This window comes from Anastrepha obliqua, chromosome 3 (assembly GCF_027943255.1).
Source record: "Anastrepha obliqua isolate idAnaObli1 chromosome 3, idAnaObli1_1.0, whole genome shotgun sequence".
In the NCBI taxonomy this organism is placed as follows: domain Eukaryota; kingdom Metazoa; phylum Arthropoda; class Insecta; order Diptera; family Tephritidae; genus Anastrepha; species Anastrepha obliqua.
In genome coordinates this window covers 110,080,523-110,086,840 of record NC_072894.1, presented here as the reverse complement: position 1 = coordinate 110,086,840, position 6,318 = coordinate 110,080,523, and the positions used below count along the sequence as shown (strand labels likewise).

At 40.0% G+C, this 6,318-nt stretch overlaps 1 pseudogene; it reads left to right on the top strand.

The window, feature by feature from the left end:
- Nucleotides 1-2,517: 2,517 nt before the first annotated feature.
- Nucleotides 2,518-4,925, top strand: LOC129242154 (ubiquitin-60S ribosomal protein L40-like; annotated as a pseudogene).
- Nucleotides 4,926-6,318: the final 1,393 nt, after the last annotated feature.

Sequence of the window (6,318 nt, the reverse complement as noted above, 5' to 3'; positions counted from 1 at the left end):
GAGTTTGTGGGTGACTACCATATGATGTGGCCTGAAAGCGAAACCCCTCTGAGCATGACACACCAAATGATACAAAAGTTTCTTTCTAATCGTGTCTGACCCCCGGGGTATATAATAATAAATCACCGTATGGATTTGTGTCGTGAGAAAGTTACTCATGAAAAACAATATTGCACTCGGAGTCCACATAAAACTGAAGTGTTTTCCGTTTTGCAGAAGAAAATTGAGAGGCAACTCTACAAACAGGAAGAGGAGCTCGGAAAGCATCCAATAGAGGATACATCCGCTAATTAAGTGTGTACATACACCAATTTATTGCTTTCCTCTAAGGTCTTCATGATGCTTATTACCAACTTTGAGAGTCCAAATTCACCAATGGGTATCAATGCCCCTTTTGTAACTCTTGTTACAGCCCATAGTGTCAGTTTAAAATTAAATGAAACCTACAGCTCGTCAGAATTGGAAAGATTATTAAGAAGTTTGTAGAGAGCTTAGATTGTCAACATCTGCGGGGATGACTAAATCCAGTTTTGCAGCTACAGTTTCATAAGAATTAAAGATTTATTAAGAGGATATCTATTGAATCTTGATGGCTTACTTCCTCAGCGTCTTCTTCGACGACGAGGTGAGAATTGGTTATCATTGAAGACACATAAGTAAGTACTCTCCAGAATGGCTTCTATAACCTTAATCCATAAATGTATAATAATTTAACTTGAACGGCAGAAACGTACTACCTAAGAGAGGCTTGTCTTATATATTAAATAACTTAAACAAGGATACCACATCTTAATATAGAGTTAAGATTGACGTCTACCCTTGGAATCGAGTTTATGATCAGTCGCTATATCCGCGATTTTTGGTTTAGTACTAGCTGGGTCAGCCGCTGTAGCCAAATGGGTTGGTGCGTGATTACCATTCGGTATTCACAGAGAGAACGTTGGTTCGAATCTCGGTGAAACACCAAATTTAAGAAAAACATTTTTCTAATAGCGGTCGCCCCTCGGCAGCCAATGGCAAACCTCCGAGTGTATTTCTGCCATGAAAAAGCTCCGCATAAAAGTATCTGCTGTTCGGAGTCGGCTTGAAACTTTAGGTCCCTCCATTTCTGGAACAACATTAAAACGCACACCAGAAATAAGAGGAAGAGCTCGGCCAAACACCCAAAAAGGGTGTAGCGCCAATTATATATATATAAATACTAGCTGTACCATTGATTAGTTTCTTTTATTTGCCCTGCTTTCTTTCGATACTGAAAGCTGAGACCAGAACTCGCGCACATTAAATTCTCCGATGAAAATGTACCAATGTTCCAGATTAACATACAAACTTCTGGTTGCACTACTTTCCTGTGGAATTTGCGTGGAAAAATTAGTCAATAATGCCACAGCTCCAAAGCCCACACCAAAACAATCATAAGTTCAGCATGTTTTGGCCTCTCTACGACTGCGAATGAGGCTTGGGATCGCTGCTCACTAAAACAAACCAAATTGATTATTATTTAAATGACGTTATAGTCAATTTCTCATCGAACTAAAGCCCACAAAGAGGAGCAACATCGATGTAGATGACCGTTTTTCTACAGCTTCTTTAATTGAACTTTGTAAGGGAATAAAGTGAGGATTTTGTAGCGAATTTTTTTCTGGCTAATAGAGCTAATACCTATTAAGTTGCTGAAATCCTTGGCGAGTATATGTTCCCGTATGATGAGTGGTGCATTGTGTATACGAGGCGAGAGTCAGCTGAACCCTACCATACGAGTATACCACTTCAGTAAATTGCGAACTAAACGCACATGACTTCGATGCCTCAAACTGGGTCTAACTATGACAGACAAGATACATACAAAATCATGCTTTCTTCACTAAAGTGAGTGTTTAATTATTGAAAATCTTGAAAAGAAATTCAATCCATTTGCATGAAAATGGAAGCAGATTTAAATAATCAGAGCTTCTATTGAAATGCGTCAAGGTTTCTATCCTCCTTCTCTCCACGCAATTCAAATTATATCCACTCAAAAATAAAGAAAGAAATTTATGATTATTTGCGGCACAGCACTTAAAATACAAATACATATTTTCTAGCACTCAGCGCTATGCTTTTCATAAAATCATTGAATTTTTTTAGGACATTTCCAGCAAATATGCAGCAATTGCAAATCTCCAACCACTTCTACGCCGCACTCCCACCCCCACAGGCGATTTGCATGAATGACTGAATACGTAAAGCATTTTGCAAAACAATCAAAAACAGAGTGTCGACGACCAACGACCACCGTGACGACTTAGCCAATGGGTCCCCAAGTGATGAACCAAATGAGCTGAGCTGAGTCAAGTTACGCCATGGCAGGGGTAATAGCTTTCAAACAATAAATGTCCGCAAAAACCATTGACATGACTGGAAAATAACACAAAAGCGGGGGCAACACTAGAAAATTTGGAGACAGAGAGGAAATAGAGTGAGTGAGAAGGAGTGAGGCAGAGAAGAGAAATAAGAGAAGAAGGCAGCCAGCGAGTAATGAGCGTCCGAGAATGTGGTGGCATTGTGGCATTGGCGTTCGAATGCGAGGTGGGCCAAGCTGACGATAAGTCATTACAAATGTGTAAGGTAATAGAAGTAGGAATGCGATTTGAAGCTGAGGGAGGGAGCATGAACGATTAAGAGGCAAATGCGCTGTGCGAGCTGCACCTTTTGGAAGGAACGAAATTACTAAAACTGTAAGCATCAATGACTTCCGTGCGCGCCACTGAAGCCCATGAATGAATTGTGCTCGAGGCGCGCTAACTACGTCCATAGGCAGCTGGGTGGCTTGGTGGCTTGCTAGCCGGTCGCGGTGGCGCAAAAGCGGGCAGTGGTCAGTTAGAAAAGCAGGGATTTCAACAGCAACAACAAGAAAAGGTATGAGTTAGAGCACACCAAAAAGCAATTCATCTAATTTGAATGCTCAACAAACTCAATAGTCGGTGTAAGTTGGGTGCATCGTTGGTCGTTGGATTGGTCAGTTGGGTGCTTGGTTGGCTTGCTGCTTGTAGAGGGGGAGGGATGGTTGGAGTGCGAACGGCGAACAGGTTGGTTGCTTACAACAACTTGACAGCCAGCGCGTAAAAGCCATTGTTCATTGCACGTTTTGCTGTATGGCATTGAGTGGCAGGCAAACAATAAATAAAATTAAAATGATGCAAACAATAGACAGTTCGGTGTGGAAGAACCAAGCAGAGAGGCTTAAAAAAAAATTTGCAAAAAAAATCGGGTAGTACGAGCAGTTACAATGAAGACTTCAGTGGCTTCCGCGCACTTTACCAGCAGCCGTGGCTGCAGAGGTCAGTTGAGATTCCTTTTTTTTTTGTTTCGCTTCTATTTGGTTGACTGTCCAACTGGCTATTGTCAGCTGCCGACATGTAATGACCCAATGTGGCGCTCAATATGCCTATTCTGTGCGCCACCTACCCACACCCGCACACACACTCTCCCCCCCTCGAGCACATATTGAAATTGAAAAAGAAATTGTTTGTAACAGCAAAACGAGTTCATTATTTCGCACCCTTGCATTGTTCTGCTGAACTCAAACCAAGCAAAAAACACCAAAAACAAAAAAAAAACAACTGAAATTCACTCGAGAACCACTAGTGGTCATTACAATTGTTGCTGTTGTTGTTATTGTTGTTGACAAAAGCGCGAATTTTGCGCCCTCTGTCAAACATTTTAATGTGTCGCTGACCACTCCACTCCGCTCCGCTCTGCTATGGCCTGTTGTTGTGTTGACTATTTGGTTGCGCGCGTATTTGCCAACATCCGTTTTTCATATGAGACGCGTATCCTTTTTTAATTAAAATGTTGACAGGCACATGTACTAATGTCTGAATTTCGCAGTTTGCATTTTTTTTAATTCGCTTCACTTTTTGTACTTTCTGCGCATTGTGCTTTTCGGCATACTTCATTTTTCCTCCTTTTTTGGCTGTCTGCACATTTTATTTCGTCTGTCAATAAATGATGTTTGCTGTTGTGCACGGCGATTTTATACCATTTTGGGGCCAAACTACGTTGCAGATTTTTTTTTACATTTAAATATATTTTTTTTATAAATATTCAGCATTTCATTGCGCTGTCAAGCTGCTGTCTGTCAAATGTGATGTCCGCTCAATTGTTACAAAAATTCTTTTGTTTTATGCCTCTGGCGAAATTTTCTTTTATTTTCCGGTTTTTCTTCTTCTTTTTCCGTAAAATTTCATGTAATGTAATTTTTTACGTAACATTTTTTGTTCTCTTGAAAATACATTAACTTAACTACTTTTCATTTATCAACGAATGTTAGCGTGGGTGGCCACATAAATACATATTAACATATGTACGTCTGTATGTATATTAGGGTACCTCACAAAAAAGTTGCGAGAGAGACATTTTTGATCCTATTTTTGGCATTTTCTGGTAGATGTGTTTAAGAAAAACTTGAGTACCTCAGCCAAATCTTGATTTATGCTTTTAAAATATCATTGGAAAGATCATCATTTTAATTTTTTGCAAAAATAACTCATTCACGTAGACCGACTGCCACTAGAATTTCTCTGCACCTGTTTTTTGTCAAAACACTCACTGGTAAGATCATCACTTTGGAGGTCGAGCCCTGTGACACTATCGAAAATGTCAAGGCTAAGATCCATGTGAAAGAGGGTATCCAACCAGATCAACAGCGTTTGATCTTCGCTGGCAAGCAACTGGAGGATGGTCGCACCTTGTCCGATTACAACAGCCAGAAGGAGTCCACCCTTCAATTGGTGTTGCGTCACTGAAGCTTCATTGCTTATCTTGCCTCAAAAATACAATTACGATAAGATGATCTGCCGCAAATGCTTCTACGTGGGACCAACTTCCGCAAGAAGAAGTGTTGGCACACCAACAACTTGCGTCCGAAGAAGAAGTTGAAGTAGATTACTGGAATCTGGATATGTGAACGAAGACGAAGAGAGAGACGGCATTCCCGTTTTTCTGTTTTTCCTATGTGTAGCCCAGCATTATATGAATTGAAGCGAACATTGTAATGCAATTTTTTTTTTTGTTTTGAAAAATTGTATTTTGAAATATCTCGCCCATTGACGTCCAAAAATGTCTTTTTATCGAGAAAGTCACTATTTTACTTCTGTTGATAAAATTTTCATACATTTTCAGACCTTTCAAGCTGAAACTTGTATATCATCCGAGGTGATTTTTCGAAAAAAATATTTTTAAAAAGTAGTTTTGTTTATCAAAAAGAACTCGAACGAAGGTTCATTCAAATTACTCCACGTAGATCTTCAAATTTTCCTGAAATATTAAAATATAATAAATTCTGCAGTTCCGATAGAAAATACCACTGACTTTTTTTTGCATTAAAAATGATGCACCCTAATGCGCACACATCCGTAACCATAGACCAATTTTTTTCATGAAAACACTGGGATTTTGTATCCCAGCGGCTTATAATGTGAGGTCATTGCACCTGTGTGGATATACTTAGGCATTGTATTGAAATGTATTATAACGAGATTGAGTCAATAAGTTTATACAAATTTGTGAAAAATACCATACCAAAATGAAAGCGAATGAACTTCTTCCAACATTTCTACTTTTTTGCTACCCACCAAATATTACGATTTCTGGAAGCCTTCAAAATAGGCATTTCTTACGATGATGCCCACTTTATTCGCTATAAATCTCTTACCGCCTTACCGCCAATTTTGTTTTTGAATCAATTTTTTCTTCTTCTTCTTGATTGGCGCGATAATCGGTTACGCGACAGTGATTTCTTTCTCCTCCTAAACCGCGCCTATTGTACACACCAAGTGAAGCCAAGTCCTTCTCCACCTGAGCTTTCCTACGTAAAGATGGCATTGCTCTTCTTCTGCTGCCACCAGCTGGTATCGCATCGAATACCTTCAGATCTGGAGCGTTGGTTTCCATTCGGGTGGCATGACCCAGCCAACGTAGCCGCTACACTATGTCTATGTCGTCTTAAAGCTCATACAGCTATTTGTACCATTACCTGCGATACTCGCCGTCACCAAAGTGCAAAGGTCCAAAAATCTTGCGCAGAATCTTTCTCTCAAACACTCCCAGCGTCGGATCATCGAATGTTATCATCGACCACGTTTCTACGCCATACGTTAGGACGGACTTGATAAGAGCCTTATAAAGTGTTAATTTTCTTCGTCGAGAGAGGACTTTACTGCTCAGTTGCCTACTTAGTCCAAAGTAGCACTTGTTGGCAAGAGAGATTCTACGTTGGATTTCCAGGCTGACATTGTTATCGGTGTTAATGCTGGTTCCTAAATAAACGAAGTCTTT